Source organism: Trachypithecus francoisi, unplaced genomic scaffold (assembly GCF_009764315.1).
Source record: "Trachypithecus francoisi isolate TF-2019V2 unplaced genomic scaffold, Tfra_2.0 Lachesis_group16, whole genome shotgun sequence".
Taxonomy (NCBI): domain Eukaryota; kingdom Metazoa; phylum Chordata; class Mammalia; order Primates; family Cercopithecidae; genus Trachypithecus; species Trachypithecus francoisi.
Genome location: NW_022681461.1, coordinates 30,000,099 through 30,021,156, shown reverse-complemented (window position 1 = coordinate 30,021,156; position 21,058 = coordinate 30,000,099). Strand labels below are relative to the sequence as shown.

At 38.9% G+C, this 21,058-nt stretch overlaps 1 protein-coding gene across 3 annotated transcripts in view; it reads right to left on the bottom strand.

Moving 5' to 3' along the window:
* Positions 1 to 21,058, bottom strand: part of KANK1 (KN motif and ankyrin repeat domains 1) — a 240,804-nt gene that overhangs the window by 135,075 nt on the left and 84,671 nt on the right. The window contains exon 1 of one of the 3 annotated variants that reach the window (XM_033237176.1): positions 18,077 to 18,151. The exons of the other annotated variants lie outside the window; for them this stretch is intronic. The gene's annotated coding sequence lies outside the window, so the exon portion shown is untranslated. Of the gene's footprint in view, positions 1 to 18,076; positions 18,152 to 21,058 lie in introns of those variants that run through there. 3 annotated transcript variants of the gene reach the window in all.

Sequence of the window (21,058 nt, the reverse complement as noted above, 5' to 3'; positions counted from 1 at the left end):
CATCCTGGCTAACATGGTGAAACCCCATCTCTACTAAACATACAAAAAATCAGCCAGCTGTGGTGGTATGCGCCTGTAGTCCCAGCTACTCGGGAGGCTGAGGCAGGAAAATCGTTTGAACCCGGGAGGCGGAGGTTGTAATGAGCCGAGATAGCACCACTGCACTCCAGCCTGGGCGACAGAGCAAGACTCTGTCTCCAACAAAAAGAAAAAAAAAGAGTTAGATGGTCAAGGTCAAGGTGATGAAGGTTACGAAAATATTACTGGGAAGATAAACTATCAAAAATGCCTACAAAATGGAATGACAGTGTCATTTGACAGTCAGATAATTAGTGTCAAAGGTTCTGAATTTTAGACATGCTCATATCTAATGGGATTGACATACCTATCTTATGAAAAAGTGAAGTGAAATGTAACCCTCAGTGGCTTGTTTGGAATTCAGCTTCTGTGCAAGGAGCAGGCATTAAGACACATCTGAAAAGCATGACAGACAGAGGACATGGGCCATAAGGTTTTTATTCCAAGTTCAATCATTACTTGAGTCCTGTACTTTCTTCTGTGTCCTACACAGAATCCTAGAGATAAGTGTAGTCATCCAACCTTACACATTGGAAATTAACGCACAGAGCCGCTGAGGAACTGGCCCAGTGAGCTGGGCTCTTGGTTCAGCGACAACTGTCGGTGACTTACTAAAAGATTCTGTAGTTTGCCTGTTGTTTTTAGTAGAAAGCTGTGGGCTGGACCCAATACTAGCAAATGGAACTCAGGGGGCTGACAGCGACATCTCTGAAGGCCAAAAACCCTCCTCACACGTCAAGTCAACCATCCCTTTAGGTCTTGGGGATGGAGACAGGGCTGGCAGGTGGAGTGGCAGGAGACAGGGCTGGCAGGTAATCTAATTATAATCACGCCAGAGCAATAAAGTGAGTGAGAACACAAAGGACACAGAAGACGCTTTCTGTCAGAGACAAAGAATTCAAAAACCACCAAACAGGAGAATACCATTGCATTCTTCTTCTATGGGACTGTGGACGATGTTAACCATTTATAAACACCACTCTTGTGTACTGGACTCTTTCTCTTTGCCCAGTGTCAGTGCCCAGAAAAAAGGTCTAGAAGATAAAATCAAATCTCAAAGATACTCAGGTCACAGATGTGCAAGTCTAAAGCTGTCTCAACGAACCCTCCGAGCTTTCCAAGGCTAGCTATGCCTCCAGTTCCTGGAATGTACAATTCTTCTCTTATCTACAAGGGTTCTTCAATGACCCTCAAACCCAGAAAAGCTGGAACCTGCAGGTTCTAGCCATCTCTTGATCAGAGTCAAGGGGGCATGGACATCATTTAACATTACCTAATGCAGCAGACGGTACTCTGTCAAACCAGCTGCTATATTAAACCAACACTGGACACCTCTATGGCTTGTCCGCAGAGGGAACTGCCAGGATTCTATTTTTTATGTCACGTATCTAAACCAGTACTTTATTTTTTCACCCATATAGTACACCATTATCACTTCCATATCACTCAATTCTTCAGGATTATCTTTTCTCCTTCTATATAACATTTGCTTAAGGTCTCATCATGGTTCACTCTGGAGAGCAGGACTGAAGTTCAGCGAGAATTTTTTTTCATCTTATATATTCTAATATTCTAATTTATTAGGATAATCGTGTGCTACTTTTATAAAGAGTTTTGGTAAACATAAGTGTTTAACCAAATTAAAATGCACTCATACCTTTAATCTAGTTATTCTTGTGAATTTATCACAAGGAAATAACTTATTATGGCCGAAGATTTCACTGCGATGATACTTAAAGTAGCAAAGAATTAGACACAATCTAAATTTTAAACATGAGAAAGTCAGTTTTAGAAATTATTGTACATTAATGTAACAATATTTATCATTATAATTGTAAAGGCTTCATGAACGAGTGGGAAGTCCTGATACCTCATTTATATGAGGTATCATATAAAAAAAGCATTCCAAATAAAAATTAAATCACATAAATATATGTATAAGAAAGATAAAAACATTTGTGAGTGGTAAAATTCATAGGTAATTTGAAATTTTTAAAATTTTCTTTAGTGAATATAAAATACTTGCCAGTAGCCTGAGAAAAAATAATTTTGCCATAGTTCCAAACTATGATATTAATCAAATTAAGATACTTCTCCTTTATTTAGAATTAACTTCAAAGGGAATGAAAGAAGTACCAATAGATTAAAAGGCAAAATATGTTAACAGGATCAATGTCTACTGAATCTATTCGTTATTTAATTTAATTTATTTATTTCTGTTTTGAGACAGAGTCTCACTCTGTCACCCAGGCTGGAGTGCAGTGGAGTGATCTCGGCTCATTGCAACCTCCACCTCCTGGGTTCAAATGATTCTCCTGTCTCAGCCCTTTTAGAAGCCGGGACTACAGGTGGCACACCACACCCAGCTAATTTTTTGTATTTAGTAGAGATGGGGTTTCACCATGTTGGCCAGGCTGGTTTTGAACTCCTGACCTCAGGTGACCCACCCTCCTCAGCCTCCCAAAGTGCTAGGATTACAGGTGTGAGCCACTGTGCCCAGCCTATTGATTCTATTTAAAATGGACTTGTAGCTAGCAATAAAGTTTAAGGAATTCCCAAACAACTGTTAAGCAAATCTATTTAATTTATAAACAATAAATTTATAAAGTGTTATCTAAATTAAAATAATATAGTGGCACTATAATAACAGCACTGCAATTAGTAGTTTAATAATGTGGTAAATAATACTAGGTAAAGCCAATTGCTATTTGTGGAAAATCTTTTTTTTTTCAACCAGCTTTCTGAAGGGTTAGGGATCAAGTTTTCCTCCCTTTGAGTTCTGAGAACATGAAGATTTTCAATGATCTTGCAGGAGTTCATGTCCCACTGAACAAGGAAGGAGAGAGATCAGCAGTGACCCCGAAAGCTAACAACAAGCGTGAGTATATGCCCATGTGTTATTTCCCATGCTTCCATCCAAGAAAATGCTCTATTGAAGCAATGTGTATGAATGCATCTATTATGCATATCACCATGGCCTTATCCCACTCAGTCTAGTCTCAACACTGGCTTAGTTCACCTCTCCTGGAGACAATCTGGACCATCAACTGGGGTGGAGGCTGTTAAGTAACTCTATGAGTTGTCCTCATCTAGGTAGCTCTTCAGGTGTGGTTCATCAGCCACACCCTAGTAACTGACAACCTTTGTGAACAATTTTTCAGTTCTGTTTACTGTTTATCTCCCTGGCTTGATGAAAGACAGACTGACCAAATCAGCCGGCGTGATGACGGCACTCCTCCTGAAGTGACTAGAGAGACAGCCCACTCTTGTAAACTTCAACTACCTTGACAGTTTCCACATGTAAATGCCCTAAAGTCAATCATCTTCATCTCACATGCTCTGAAACAACGATCTTTTCTTACAGGTAACATTGGCCAACATTATATATAAAGAAATGTTTAAAAATGATTTCTTTTAGCTCTTTAAGAGAATACACAAATACTGATAAAGGAGAGTTGGTCTATTGTCATGTAGAATGTGCTAAACAACAAATGAAACCATTATAATTCTGAAAGCTTTTTAGTCTTTCCAAGATTCCACGACACTAGATAAATTACACACATCTACGCACACACACAGAGATTTTCACAAGGAAAAATGAACATTACAATACAACCAGGTAAAGGTACCAAGAACATGAAAGGAGGTTGCTAAGGTGTTTCCAAAAGATTGGCCTAATTTTAACACCACATCCATTTCAGTGCTTTTTTCTTTGCCTAAAATCCTTACCACCACACCATAGTATCTCCTCCCAACATAGTAAGTTAGGAGAACAAGGAAACGGGAAGAAACTACAGAGGCTCTTATAGCCCTGCCAGCAAATTTTCCTAGCACTCTGCTGCTGGGTTGGGTGAAGAGAACAAGGCTAGCCATCCTGGACTGGGTGAGGCACATGTGCAGGTATGTGCAGCTGGTCCTGGACTTGGGCAGGAGCAGGAATCTGCGCAAGAACCAACAAGCCCACAGGAGAGGTACTCAACCAAACCAGTGTTTAACAGGCATAGCCATCTCCTTTTCTTTTTTTTTCTTTTTTTTTTTTTTTTTTTGAGATGGAGTCTTGCTGCAACACCCAGGCTGGAGTGCAATGGCACGATCTTGGCTCACTGCAACCTTTGCTTCCCGAATTCAAGCGATTCTCCTGCCTCAGCCTCCCAAATAGCTGGGAGTACAGGTGTGTGTCACCACATCCAGCTAATTTTTGTATTTATAGTAGAGATGGGATTTCACCATACTGGCCAGGCTGGTCTTGAACTTCTGACCCCAAGTGATCCACCTGCCTTGGCCTCCCAACGTGCTGGGATTATAGGCATAAGCCACTGCACCTTGCTAACCATCTGCTTTCAAGTGGATTTTGATATGCCAAAGTTTACCTCAGTGCCACTCTGAATGACCCAACAAGCATGCAAAGGAATTGAGGAAGGTGAAAGAGTGCCACTGTATTAATTACTAGTCTAAGACCCTGTTTTAGAGAATGACCCAGGAAAACACAAAACTAGAATTCAAGTCCCAGTCCCATAGTTTTCTTTGGGCATAAAACACTTAAAAATAAAAATCTGAATGGGCAACTACACCTCACTAGTTTCTTCTTAGTTTTTAAGCCAGCTCAGTAGCCTGCCTTATCTCATTCTAAACCTTCTGAGAGCAGGGACTATTGTTTTTCCTTTCTGCTGTTTCCACAGTAGCAAGAACATATGGTAGGTCCATATATATGTGATAAGAGGATGAACACATTTCAAGAGCTTACTAGTTTCAGTCCTCTCCATAAAAAAGTAGATAAAAAGTAGATAAAAAGTAGATAAAAAAGAACTTTTATCTACTAAAAAGTAGATAAAAAAGAACTTTTATCTACTAAAAAGTAGATAAATTTTTATCTACTTTTTAAAAAGCTTTATCTTCCTTTGTTGTTACCACTGTCATAACAAAGCACTGACATATTGCATCTTTTATTTTCTAAAAAATACATATGTATACATAAAATATAGATGTAAATAAAATATATATGTGCATATATAAATATATAAAAATATATGTGTGTGTATATATATATACACACATACAGAATTTCACTCTTGTTGCCCAGGCTGGAGTACAATGGTGGGATCTCAGCTCACTACAACCTCCACCTCCTGGGTTCAAGCGATTCTCCTGTCTCAGCCTCCTAAGTAGCTGGGATTACACGCACGCACCACCACACCCGGCTAATTTTATATTTTTAGTAGAGACAGGGTTTCACCATGTTAGGCTAGTCTCGAACTCCTGACCTCAGGTGATCCACCTGCCTTGGCCTCTCAAAGTGCTGGGATTACAGGTGTGAGTCACTGCCCCTACCACCCCCAGCCCTTCTAAAAATATATTTTTAAAAATTTTACATGTTATATAAAAGTTCTATTATATATGTATGTACGTATATATGTGCGAGTGTGTGTGTGTGTGTGTGTGTAGGAATATGTGTAATTCAATGCCATACACTGGAGGAAAGCTCTATGGTTTTTCTTCCCCTATAATTTTTCAAAAGGGAAGACATGATCATCTTAATTTGATAAAACTGACTGAAAAGTAAAACCCAGAACCAGAATTTAGGGTGTGGCAGAGCTTGTTTAATCACCGCCTATTCTAATGGGAAGGGAGTCAGAACACAGGGCCCCTGACAACAAAGACCTGGCATTCCCCTCAAATGGCATCTGGTGTATGGGCCAGTGAGTTCCATTACCATTTCTCTCTCCCATCCTGATCACTGCTCAACCCATAATAAAATCTGGGCACAGTGGCTCTCTGTTCATTTCCCTATATTCCAAAGCACTGAGGGAGAGTGGGCCACTGGGTGATCTCCATCTCTATTCCCCTTCTTTCCCTTCAATATCCCCAGCCTGATCATGCTTCTCCTCTTTTAAAACCCAGAATTTTACTATGGCATGGCACTCACAGTCATTAATCATTTGGTCTCTCCCTGCCTCTCCACCTGTAGAGAAGAGATTACAGGAAACAGTATTACACAGCTGCCTCATGTTTAATGCTCTCTTACTCCTCTACATCTTCGCCCAGGCTGATCATTCTGTTTACAGCAGGAGGGCTTCATTGGTTTTTCCTCCCACGTGCTCTTTAAGACTGAGTGTAGGCACTTCCTCCTCCAGGAAGTCCTTCCTGATGCTCTCTGCCTGTTTTAGATGCCCCTTCCCTGTGTCTCCACAGGAACCTGTGCGTGAATTCAGAACTTAACATACAGTTAAGCACATGCTTTACTATCTGAGAGTGACTATCTTGCCTCATGGCTAGTATTAGGGGGTTTCCTTTTTTTTTGAGACAGAGTCTTACTTTGTTGCCCAGGCTAGAGTGCAGTGGCAGAACCTCAGTTCACTGCAACCTCTGCCTCCTGGGTTCAAGTGATTCTCCTGCCTCAGTCTCCTGAGTAGCTGGGATTACAGGTGCACACCACCACGCCCAGCTAATTTTTCTATTTTTAGTAGACACAGGGTTTTATCATGTTGGTCAGGCTGGTCTCGAACTCCTGACCATGTGATCTGCCTGCCCCAGCCTCCCAAAGAGCTGGGATTACAGGCGTGAACCACCACTCCCAGCTGGAGGTTTCTATTAAAAACAAATGAGATGGTATTTGCAAACTGTCAGACACTGCCCAATTGCATTAGTCCATTTTCACACTGCTATAAAGAACTACCTGAGACTAGGCAATTTATGGAGAAAAAAGGTTTAATTGACTCACAATTCTGCATGGCTAGGGAAGCCTCAGGAAACTTACTATTATCATTATTTTTTGAGACAGAGTCTTGCTGTCACCCAGGCTAAAGTGCAGTGGCACAATCTTGGCTCACTACCACCTCCATCTGTCAGGTTCAATTTGATTCTCCTGCCTCAGCTTCCTAAATAGCTGAGATTACAGGTGTGCGCCGCCCGCTCAGCTAATTATTGTTTTTTTAGTAGAGACAGGTTTCGTCATGTTGGCCAGACTGGTCTTGAACTCCTGACCTCAAGTGATCTGCCCACCTTGGCCTCCCAAAGTGCTGGGATTACAGGCGTGAGCCACTGCACCCAGCCAGGAAACTTATAATCATGGTGGAAGGCCAAGGGGAGGCAAGGACCTCTTCTTCACATGAAAGCAGGAGAGACAGAGACGCGGGTGCAAGGGGGAAACTGCCAAACACTTTAAAACCATTAGATCTCATGAGAATTCCCTCACTATCAAGAGGGCAGCATGGGGTAAACCATCCTCATGATCTAATCACCTCCCACCAGGTCCCTCCCTCAACATGGATTACAATCCCAACATGGTCCCTCTCTCATCTCAGGATTACAATCTGAGATGAGATTTGGGTAGGGACACAGAGCCAAACCATGTCACCAGTACAATGTCTGCTACATAGTGCTCGTTCAATAAATGGTCATTATTAGCATCATCATTATTGTTTACCACATATGTCTCCAGGAAAAATACAAATTTAAGGACCATAATAATCAGAACAATAACGTATTTGGTCCTTTGAATATCAGCTGTAACATTAATCTTAGACTCTAATTTATTTATGAACTGGTACCCCAAAGTCAAGATTCCATAGGATGGGAAACCTTTTTGCTGAAATCACTGACACTCCATTCTCCTCCCCAAACATAAAGTTAATGAAAAAACAAAGACAATGAAACCAAGCATGGCAAGGCCAAAATAATTTTATTTTATTTTATTTTATTTTTTTTGAGACAGTCTTGTTCTGTCAACCAGGCTGGAATGCAGTGGTGTGATCTTGGCTCACCGCAATCTCTGCCTCCCAGGTTCAAGTGATTCTCATGCCTTAGCCTCCAGAGTAGCTGGGACTACAAGCGCACACCACCCACGCCCAGCTAATTTTTGTATGTTTAGTAGAGCCGGGGTTTCGCTACATTGGTCAGACTGATCTCAGACTCCTGACCTCAGGTGATCCGCCCACCTCGACCTCCCAAAGTCCTGGGATTACAGGTGCGAGCCACCATGCCTGGCCTACATTTTTTAGAAGAGAAAAATTCAAACCAGGACACTTATTAATAATAGAATCGAAGTAAACTATTTTGCTGTTCTAGAAGTAGGGAAAGGTAAAGAAAATGATGATTTTAGAGTTAAGGTACTGTTAAGAGTAAGAATTACTGAATGTCAATGTGACGTCTCTCTACATAACTAGGTCTAAAGGCACCAAGAATATGACTTACATTATTCACCTTTACATTAGATAGAAGACACACAAACTGCTCGTAATAAATTCTTCTGGCTAAGTTATCATACAATGACTAGTTATCAAAGCTACTTCAAATTCTCTTATTGCTGCAAAGATAATTCACACATTCAGGGTCAGAGTCAGCCAGCCATGTTTCTGAACTGCACACAATTCAATACTAGGCTGTATTTGCCAGTTGAGATTTGTGCCACACTGACACATTTAACATCATCTCCAAATTAATGTGCACCAGAGATGGGATGAATAGGGAAATTTCTTACAAAATGCCATGGTCCAGAGGAAAAACATCCTTGAAAAAGATTCATCTTTTAAATCCTGATATAAATCTACACTTAGATCTATATTCTGAAAGAGAATAAAAGACTCTTTACCCATATATAAGAAACAGGTGGTAAGGCCCACAAATGAGTTCTGAAATAAAACAAAATGCTTAAGAAGATAATTATCACTGTGGATAAATATGCTTTGTAACTATGATAACCCCATCAGCCACATGTGGAATGTGCCTTGACTGCATGTTTGGTTTTCACAGAAATAGCTGTTCAAGAGTTGAGATGTAATAGCAGAAATATAAAAAATTACAAAGGAGTCATGCTGGAATCTCATCTAAACAAAATCTATTTTGCAAGAACTAAAAACAGCAGTCAAAAGAAGTTATACTGAATCACTGAATCATCAAGGAGAATAGGCTTTCAATCTTAAATATTTTGTCAATGTCCTCTGACTGTAAAGACTTCACACATCAAATTGTAAGAACAAAAATAACTTATCAAAAATTTATGCAAAAAGAGTTACGTTATTATAGGATGATGAATCTGTACTTAGACATTGTAAATGAGGTATTTACCTCTATAACTAACCAAAAGATATTCTCATTAAAATACGTAATAGGGGCCGGGCGTGGTAGCACACACCTGGGTAATCCTAGCACTTTGGGAGGCCAAGGCGGGCCCATCACAAGGTCAAGAGATTGAGACCATCCTGGCCAACATGGTGAAATCCCATCTCTACTAAAAATACAAAAATTAGCTGGGCATGGTGGTGCGCACCTGTAGTCCCAGCTACTTGGGAAGCTGAGGCAGGAGAATCACTTGAACCCAAGAGTGGGAGGTTGCAGTGAGCCAAGACCACGCCACTGCACTCCAGCCTGGTGACAGAGCAAGACTCCATCTCAAAAATATATATATACACAAAATTTAAAAAACAATGTAATGGGCTAAAAACGAGAGTAAAAAACCCAGGAACAGTTATTGAAGGTATGTCAAAAACGTCTGGATGCTAATGCTAGCCTGTCAGTGTAAAAGCATTTTTCCATAAAAAGTTAATCTATTCCATTGATAATCAAAGAACCCATTTTTCTACAGGGTATGTGCATTGATTTGATTTTAACAACTCAACATTAAGTGATCAAAATGACTTTACATCAAAGTGACTGACTACGTACAAGTGTCAAAAATGAGTTTCAGACCTGGTACAACCATGTTCACAGGAAAGAGCTTACCATAAAACTCATGGAAGATAAAAGCAATGCCACCCCAGCTGCAAAGTGCCTGTCTGGTACCCAGATATTAGTTTCTAAACACCATTGTCCAATAAAAGGACCCAGGCTCCTTAGAGAAGTGATGATTCCAAAAGTAGGGCAAGGAAAATACAAGATTAGCCTGGAGCATCAGAGGATGCCATAAAATGCGGAAGTACTTGAAAAAAGATGGAAACACATCAAAAGGACATCAGAGTCAGCTTGAAGGAGCTCCCAGTGGCCAAAGCTAGAATAATTTAAACAACAAAATAATGATGATAATATTGGGTTATAACCCACAGAATGAAGTAACTGTCCATGATCAGTCCACACTAATGGCACTAGCAATAAGGGAAATTGACATCAAGTAACCTCTGTTACGAGACAATAAAAAAGATACATCATTGCTTCTGCGGTATGCTTTCAAAAAAAAAAGCATAACCTAAAAGTAAACATTAGAAAACATCAGACAGCCCCAAATCTAGAGTCATTCTATAAGATAACTGACCAGAAACAACTGACAAGGAATGACAAGGAACTATCACAAACTGATAGTTTAAGGAGTCAGAACAACTCAATACAATGTAGATTTTGGATTGGATCATGGAACAAAAAAAGGATAGTGGAAAACTGTATAGAAAGCTAGTAAGGTCTGTTGTTTAGCTGGAAGTATTAGACCAATTTAAATTCCCAATTTTGATAATTATATTAACTATAGTTTAATATGGTTATGTAAGATGTTAACATTAGGAGAAACTAGTGAAGTGTACGTGAGCTCTGTACTACCTTTGCAACATTTCTCTAAATCTAACATTACTTCAAAATAAAAAGTTTTTAAAGACTGATGGAAGAGGAAAGCACCTGTGGTTACTCTTACTCCTCACTTCCATCTGGCTTTCTTCTCTTTGGGCATTTTACAAAAGTATCTCCCTCTGCTTTAGTTAATTGTGAAAGAGCACAGAAAGGTACAAGACACGAGACTCAGAAAGACAGAACATCACAGTGACCCTGCTGAAAAATGAAGATGGGCTGCCTTTTGGAGTGTAGCTAAACTTTTCAGTTATCTCAGAACAAAAAATATTTAACTTTAGAATGTGTTAGCAAATTCCCAAACTCGTCTTTCTTGGATAGTGCAAAAGAAGAGAACACCAGGGCCGGGCGCGGTGGCTCAAGCCTGTAATCCCAGCACTTTGGGAGGCCGAGACGGGTGGATCACGAGGTCAGGAGATCGAGACCATCCTGGCTAACATGGTGAAACCCCGTCTCTACTAAAAAAATACAAAAAACTGGCCGGGCGAGGTGGCGGGGGGCCTGTAGTCCCAGCTACTCGGGAGGCTGAGGCAGGAGAATGGCGTAAACCCGGTAGGCGGAGCTTGCAGTGAGCTGAGATCCGGCCACTGCACTCCAGCTCAGGCGACAGAGCGAGACTCCGTCTCAAAAAAAAAAAAAAAAAGAAAAGAAAAAGAAGAGAACACCAGGTGTTCACAGAATCTGTCAACAAGCAGAAGATCTTTTGGCATAAAATCCAAAGCTATTTAAAAATGACTGCCAGCAATGGGTAGAGGGATAATGAAAGATATGTTGGGAGTCAGGTGAGGTGAACAAAGGGCAAGAGTACAAGAAGCCCAAGAAGCATATATGTGCTACTAGTTGTTTCCTCACCTAATAATATGAAGTTGGATCTACAATGCATTTACAAATACCTGTTTATATAGCTCTAGCTCATACACAGACCTAAAAGGACTTCATTTTATTTATTTATATTCTGTTTAGATTATTACATATGTTACCACATTGTATGGGAATGAAAAGAGACATATCCTTCTTTTTCTTCTTTCTTTCCAAGTATTTACTTACTCAATGTGATGCTCTTAGATAACAGTGAATAGCATCTACAATGATATAAACAAGCACTTAAAAAAAAAAAGGAAAAAATATATTTTCTTGTCCATTAAAAAGTACAACGTGCAACAATGGAATATTATTCAGCCTTAAAAAGGAATGAAATTCGGACACGTTACAACATATATGAGCCTTGAGGACATTACACTAGGTAAAATAAGCCAGTCAAAAAAGACATTGTGTGATTCCACTTATGAGGTACCTGGAATGGTCAAAATTACAGAGACAGAAAGTAGAATGGCCGCCAGGGGAAGAGGGGAGTGGCGAGTTGTTGTATAATAGATATAGCGCTTTTGTTTTGAAAGATGAAAAAAAGTTTTAGAGACTGGTTGCACAATAACGTGAATGTAAATAACATTACTGAGTTGTACAATTAAAAAAACAGTTAAGATGGCAAATTATACGTTACGTATAACACAAAACTTTAAAAAAAAATTTAAGGTAATTATGTGCATTTTTTTCCTCAGCAATTCTTATTACCTTAAAGACTTACACAAATATATGTTGATTTGGGTACAAAATTGTTAACTGTTGCATTATTTATACTATAAAACACCAAAAACACACTAAATGATCATTAAAATAAAGCCTTAAGCAAAGTACAGTCATCCCTTGATATACGAGGACTGGTTCCATGACTGCCTGCAAACACCCAAATCCTCACATATTGAAGTTCTATAGCCAGCCCTGAAGAACCCGCATATATGAAAAATCAATTCTCTCTTTACGCAAGTTGCGCATCCCTCAAATGCTTTATTTTCAATCCATGTTGGGTTGAAAATATCTGCATAAAAGTAGACCTGCATGTGGACCTGCATTTAAGTGGACCTGCATATAAGTGGACCCTTAAGTGGACCCATGTTGTTCAAGGGTCAGCTAGGTAGCACATCAGTATGACGGGTTACTCTGCAGCACTTAAGAGAAATAAGTACACTCACAGAGAAAGACACAATGTATAATTATGTAAAATAATACGTTAAAATAAGACAAATTATATGATTTTATTCACAATAAGAAAGTATGTTTGTATATAAATGCATGGAAAGTATGTAGAAGGATGTATATCAAACTTAACAGAGACCACTCTAAGGAACATTTGGAGGAATAGTGAGGTTCTTACCTTGAATTTTAAAATAACCACTAGAGATCATTTTTTTAAAAATAAAAATATTATTTCTTGTGGGCATGGTGGCTCACAACTACAATCCCAGCACTCTGGGAGGCCGAAATGGGCGGATCACCTGAGGTCAGGAGTTCGAGACCAGCCTGACCAACATGGAAAAACCCCGTCTCTACTAATAATACAAAATTAGTCAGGCATGGTGGCACACGCATATAATCCCAGCTACTCGGGAGGCTGAGGCAGGAGAATCGCTTGAACCCAGGAGGCGGAGCCAAGATCACGCCATTGCACTCCAGCCTAGGGGACAAGAGCGAAACTTCGTCCCCCACCAAAAAAACGAATAAAAACAAATCATTCATAAAGGAAATTAAGAAAACAATCATATTTATAATTGCATATAAAGAATAAAATACCTAGGGATGGCCGGGCATGGTGGCTCACACCTGTAATCCTTGCACTTTGGGAGACCAAGGCAGGCAGATCACCTGAGGTCAGGAGTCTGAGACCAGTCTGGCCAACATGGCGAGACTCTGTCTCTACTAAAAATACAAAAAATTAGCCGGGTGTGGTGGTGTGAGCCTGTAATTTCAGCTACTCAGGAGGCTGAGGCACGAGAATCGCTTGAACCCGGCAGGTGGAGGTTGCAGTGAGCTGAGGTTGCGCCACTGCACTCCAGCCTGGGCAACAGAATGAGACTCTGTCTCCGAAAACAAACGAACAAACAAACAAACAACCTAGGAACAAATTTAACACAGGAGGCAAAAGATTTACACACTGGAAATTACAAGACACTGCTGAAGAATAAGATCTAAATAAATGGAAATACATCCTACATTCACGGATTTGAAGTCTTAATATTGTTAAGATGACAGTATTACTCCAAATCATCTGGAGATTCAATGTACTGCTTATCAAAAATCCAACAGCCTTTTGCAGAAATGAACAAAGAGATCCTTAAATTCATATGAAGCTGAAAGGGATCCAAATAGCCAAACAACACTAAAAAAACAAGAGGAAAAAAGTAAAGAACCCTCACTTCTCAATTTCAAAACTTACTACAAAGCTACAGTAATCAAAAACGGTGTGGTACTAGTATAGGGATAGACATATGGACGAATAAAGAGTCCAGAAATAAAATCTCACATATATGGCCAACAGATTTTTAACAAGGGTACAAAGACCATTCAAATGGGGAAATATAGTCTCTTCAGCAAATGGTGCTGGGAAAACTGGATATCCACATGCAAAAGAACAAAGTTGGGCCCCTACCCCATACCATATGGAAAATTAACTCAAAATGAATTAACAACCTAAGTATAAAAAATAAAAGCATAACTTCTTAGAAGAAAACATAGGGAGGACAGGCGCAGTGGCTCACGTAATCCCAGTACTTTGGGAGGCCGAGGCGGGTGGATCACCCAAAGTCAGGGGTTTGAGATAGCCTGGCCAACATGGTGAAACCCCGTCTCTACTAAAAATACAAAAAAATTAGTCGGGCATGGTGATGCATGCCTGTAATCCCAGCTATCCGAGAGGCTGAGGCAGGAAAATCACTTGAACTAAGGAGGCAGAGGTTGCAGTAAGCCAAGATCTTGCCACTGTACTCCAGCCTGGGCAACAGAGCAAGACTCTGTTTCAAAAATAAAAATTAAAAAATTAAAAAGAAAAACCTTAAAAATGAAAAAAACTGTGTGCAAATCATGTATCTATTAAGGGTCTAGTATCCAGAATATATAAAGCACTCTTACAAGTCAACAACAAATAACAATTTTTAAATGGGCAAAGGACTTGAACAGACATGTCTCCAAAGAAGATATGCAAATGGCCAATGTGCACATGGAAAGATACATAGCATTAATCATTAGGAAAATATAAATCAAAACCATGATAAAATACTACTTTATATCCACAAGGACAACTATAATTTTTTTAAAAAGGAAAATAAGTGCTTGCAAAGATGTGGAAAAATTGGAACCTTGTACATTGTTGGTGGGACTAGAAATGGTTTGGCCCTATGGAAAACAGTTTTGCAAAAGGTTACACAGAATTGCCATATGACCCAGCAATTACACCTCTAAGTATGAACCTAAAATAACTGAAAACAGGGACTCAAGTACTTGTACACCCATGTTCATAGTAGCCTTATTCATAAGAATCAAAAGGTGGGGAAAAAAATCAAAAGTCTATCAACAGATGAATGGATAAACAAACTATGATATATCCATACCAGGGGACTATTCAGCCATAAAATGGCTGAGACATTACAACATGGATGAATTTACTAAGTCAAAGAGGCCAGACACAAAAGGTCACATATTGTATGAGAACATTTATTTTATATGTGGTATGTAGAATTGTAAATTCATAGAGACTGAAAGTAGATGAATGATTATCAGGGATGAGAGAGAGGAGAGAATAGTGTGTCACTGATTACTGATTAGAGGGTTTTCTTTTGTAGTGAAAAAAATGTTTTGGAACTAGAGACAGATGGCAGCTATACAATATTACAAATGTACTAAATACGTCTGAATTGTCAATTATTGAACTGCCTATTGTTATATTATGTAAATTTCATCTCATTAATAATAAATAAAAGTTAAAAAAAAATGCATAGGTAAGACCAAAATACCAACGGGGAATTGGTAAAGTAATGATGGTGTAACGAGACAGTAGTACCACTGTAAATGGGCATCTTCTGAATCCCGTTGCCTCTCCGTGGAACATTCTAAATAAATAGCTATTGCCAGGGGAAAAGGAAACCTACTCAAAACCAGGGATGGTAAATAATCATTGGCTCCATGACAGCAAAACGATCCATTGCCAGAAACAAAAGCCTAGTTCAGCTTAGCACAGGGGCTCAGAGGACAGCCAGCCTTGGTTACCTTTAGTCTTTTCTCTATCCGAACTTAACCTATAGTGATGTACATTAAAAGAAGTTCCACACCCTCCCTTACAGGTGAGGAAACTAAACTATGGCTGCTTCTAGAGCCCATACACAGGGATGTGGGTAGGAACTCAAAAAATATTTACTAACTTGGTATACAAGTTGAATGTCCTTAATCCAAAAATCTGAAATAGAAATGCTCCAAAATCCAACACTTTTTGAATGGTAACATGACACCAAAAGTGGAAATTTCACACCTCGCCTCATGTGACAGGTTACAGTCAAAACGCGGTCAAAACTTTATTTCATGCACAAAATTATTAAAAATATTGTATAAAGTTACCTTCAGGCTTTGTATCTAAGGTATATATGAAACATAAACGAACTCTGTATTTAGACTTGTGTCCCATCCCCAAGAAATTTCATTATGTATATGCAAATATTGCCAAATTCAAAAAAGTCCAAAGTCCAAAATACTTCTAGTCCCAAGCATTTGGGATAGGGGGATGCTCAAACTGTGAAAGTTATTTGTTGTCCTTTGTCAAGCTGTGGAAATTAACAATTCTTCTATCTATCATCATAAATCTTCTCATGAGCCTGGCTCATGCCTATAATCCCAGCACTTTGGGAGGCCCATGCAGGAGGATCACCAGAGACCAGGAGTTTCAGACCAACCCAGGCAACAAAGCAAGACTTCACCTCTACAAAAAATAAATTAGCCAGATGTGGTGGTGCATCCCTGTAGTCCCAGCTACTCAGGAGACTGAGGTGGGAGGATCACTTGAGCCCAGGAGTTTGAAGCTTCAGTAAGCTATGATCATGCCACTGCTCTCTAGCCTGGGCAACAGAGTGAGACCCTGTCTCAAAAAAAAAAAAGAAAAAGAAAAAGAAAAAGGAAAAAAATTCTTATGAATAACTGTCCAAAAGTACACCCTAAATCACAGCAGGCTCATTTTGCAAGCTTTTCCTCAGGTTCTCGTTCTATTTGCAATGTTCAGGTTTGGAGCTGAGGTGCTCCTGCAACGGCATTAGGTCTCCCCTTCAGAGTGCTTTCACAGCAAGAGAAATTCACGCCAGAAAAGGCACGGTCCTTTTAGCCACTTTCTGGGCCATGTGAATAACTCTTAGTTAACCCTTCTCTCAACAGGTATCAATCACCACATTTTAAAAACAGAGACAGGGTCTCACTATGTTGCCCCAGCTGGTCTTGAACTCCTGGGCTCAAGCAATCTACTGGCCTTAGCCTCCTGAGTAGCTGGGAATACAGTCATGTGCCACCATGCCAGGCCATCATTGCATTCTAATTTAAAGTATTTGTTTTGGCTATTTCAATGTGATTATTAGGGCAAAACAAGAAATTTAAATTAAAAGGCAACTTTTCTAAAAATTCTTCTTTTCTTTTTGAATCTGTGTTCTGCTGAATAAAAATTCTTAAAATCAAACTGTTTCTATAATAAGAAAAGATGTCAAAGTATCTACATATCTTTGTTGTTTAATTCCTCTGACGGTAATAAGTAAGCCATTATCAATACAGAATGGCTAAATCCGAAAGGATTTGTTTTATATATTAGAGGTTGGAAGAGGAGAGATAGGGAATCTGAACTCTCCAGATTTTTATATTTGGTTTGAAGTCTTTTCCTCATTTAAACTGTCATTATTAAAAATTATTAATTTTTTTAAATTTCTAGACACAATTGAAATCACATTCAATATTTTTGAACATTCCAAAACATCTATAATTGTGGATCAGAGTTTAGGAAATCAAAAAAAAACACTCAGGGATTCTCTACTTCATTTCATTGTATCTTAAGACATTTTACAAAATATAAACAATCTCACACTTACTAACTATTCAAGACTTTAGAGTGTTTCTGGCTCACTTTAGTCTCTGGCAGGGCTGGTTCCCATTTTGAAATGAGAACTCTATGTTAAGGTGGAGGATTTAGAGACTTACAAAGTCAAAAAGAAATCATAAACTCCTACATTTTTAATCATCCATCCTTCTGGTATATGATTTGTCCCATAATTCTCACCAGAAAATGAAGAAAGTTTTGAAGAACGAGTTATTCTCAATGTAAATCTCCAGCCAGCCTCTGTCAATCACGTTGGCCTTTTCCCCCTAGTTAGCCTTTTTCCACCTCCTGCCTGAAAACTACACGACTATTTAATTGCTTTGTGACTTCACATTTTATTAAAGGCAGAAAAACATAAAGAGCTAAAACAAGGAGATAAGCCTATTGCCATAAATTGTCCCCTTAAGCAATGAAACTTGCCTCGCTAGTATAATAAGGTGGGTACTGTGAAAACCCCCAACAAGTGCAATTCTGCATAAGTCCACAGCCCCCATCACTTACAGCAGACCTTACAGTTCTCTCTCGAGTGCAGCGCCATAGATCAGACCCCAGGGCAGTCAGCTACATGCTTTCTAAAGCCAGTGTGAAGGGCACAGCCCAGGGAGTCACTTTGCTCTCTACCCTCACTCACTCCAAATTTATCTTGTGTTCTCATGGCCGGGGGGGGAAGCAGAAATAGGAGACAAGGTTATAAAAAATTTTGTAAACTGATAGCACCCCACCTGCCATCCCGTTCCCTAGAAATCCAGTCATAACCCAGTGAACACATTTTAGCTAAGTGTTCATTTTCATAAATTTAGAAGAATTCACTTCTGTCCCTTTTGAGTCTCCATTTCTTCCTCTGTAGTGGGAAGGAAATCATCATTATCAGATTATATCATGTTTCTAAATGTGCCCAAGCCCCTGTCCTCTGGAAGATTATGTCCAATGATTTACACAAACAAATCAGGTCTTTGTGTTTAAAGCCCTATGAAAACATCAATGAGTAACTTCTCTAAGTTACTCTGGCTTTTTTGCGACCAGCCAAAAAGCAAAGGCTTGCGTCTAGAATTTTAAAAACATTAATAATTTTTAAAAATGACACTTTAAACGAGGAAAAGGCCTTTAAAACCAAATATAAAAATCTGGAGAGTTCAGATTCCCTGTCTCTCCTCTTCCAACCTCTAATGTATAAAACACTGAGGTGTATAACAAAGTTTATGACATTAGTCAAAAAAACCATGCAAGTATATGGTGGGCGGGGGGGGGATGTGTAAAGATCTAATAAATCCACTAAACATAAAAAATGTCTGGAAGGATATACAATAAACTTAGCAGTGGTTATATTAGGAATAGGATCAAAAAGTGGGATACAAGAATCCTTTTTTTGGCTCTATAAATTTTTGTTTGAATATGTGACAATGGGCACATGTGACTTTTGTCATTAATCTTAATTTTCAAAGAGTTAAAATAAGGAAAAGAATAATGACCAGCATTTTCCAAACCAAAAAGTGGAACACGTGGTCTGTCAAAGAATTTTTATTCCACATCTAGAGATAAGAGGCAGTTAGGAAAAGTAGTCACTGGAATGTTCAAATTTCCAGGTTTCAATGGTTTAAAAAAAAAAGGCAGCCAGAATAATCTAAAACAAGATTGTCTACTAGCATTAGATATTGAGCAAATAGTACAAATCCCTAAGTCCGTCACATTGTGTCTTCTTTCCTCTTAGAAGGCAGGCTATGGTGAGTGACCCCAAGATCATCTTTCTTGGTATTGAGCCAGCATGCTCATGAGGAATTTGGCTCAAGTCAGTGAACAGTTTCTGCATTTATGTTTTGCACAAAGGACTACCCAAGGAGAGAAAAGCAAATAAAAGAAACAAAAAACAATATAATAGTGCTTAAGGACTATAATTGAGTAAGACTCTCTAATAAACAGGAACTACAAAAACTGCAGGTGCTATTCATCTGGAAAAGAAATGAATTTTAATTTCATTTTTGAAATTAAAAAATTAAAAAATTAAATGCCTACATTTTCCAAGCAAAGAAACTGCACCTGCAGAATCTCAGGGACAGGAAGGAGGTTGGCATATTCCCTGGACTGAGAAGAGACCAGTGGAACACAGTGTTCAAGGGTGAGTGACAAGAGGTGGGGCTTTACAGCAGGCAAAGCAAGATCATGCCAGGCCCTGCAGGCCATGGCAACAAGAATGCCATGATGAGCTCAGGCAGGGATATGCCAAGATGTGATCACACTTGAAAGAGATTATTCTGCTATGTGAAGAACTGACTGTGGGCAACAAATACCAAGGCATTCTTACGTCCTAGTTAGCCTGTATGGAAAACATAAAGGAAAAGATTTGACAACCTAAATTTAAATATATACATTTAAACGCAGTATAAAAATTGGAAGACATTATCAAAACAATGAACATACTTTTATAACAAAAGACATTTTTAAAAATTTAAATCTTTAAAATCTTGTTGCTGCAAGTCAGTAACAAAAATAGCAAATACCCCTCTGGAGAAATGGGCAAAGGATATGAACAGAAAAATCAGAAAGGAATATAAATGGCATATGAAGAGATGTTCCTCTGTCTATAAAACTGTTAAGGTTTTTTTGTTTGTTTTAAACTGCACTATCCAATGTTAAGAAGGGTGTGGGAGAAGAGACCTCTCGCATACTGGTGATGGAATTGTACATTGGTTCAGTCTTCCAGGCAGTATGTATTATACATTAAACCTCTTTCCTAATCTTATAAGGAAATAATTAAGAGCAGCCTCACAAATATAGTTAGAAGGATGTACAGTAATGTACATGTCCAAAGTGAGATTTGATAAGATTCATTCCTGAAGCAGAATCTTCATCAACCTTTAATAATTACACAGCAGTGACTACTGATAAGGAGAGAGGTTTATAATTTTCGACTGAGAAAAGCAGGGTATGTTTCTGTATTTAAGAATCTTATTTAGGCATATACACCTAAAAAAAAATCTCTGGAAGAATACAAACAGTGGTTATTTAATGGTGGTAAAGTTACACGTTTTTAACAGGTTTTTTATTTATCGATACATCTTTCATTTTTCTAGTCACTATATACTGCTTTTAATAATGCATGAAGTCTCTAAGCAAAAAAAAAATATATATATATATGTGTGTATATATATGTATCTAAAGCACCATAAAATGAAGCTTGGGACATACTAAACTGCATGGTAAAGGAGGAGATGGAGAGGAGGCAGTATAGACTGGAGTTGGATGAGAAAATGGTAATGTTACAAAGAGACTTTGGGGGGCATCTGCCTAGTCCAACTCCTCATTTTGCAGATTAGGAAAGCATCTACCATCTCCTCACTTCACCTCTCTGACTGTAATAACAAAGGCTATTAGAACACAAAACAAAACTATTGCTACTAGGTCTTCACTAATTAAAAAATCACGTACCCCATGAGAAGCAACCATAAATATCATCACTGTGGCACTTAACTCCTGAGTAAAAAGTAC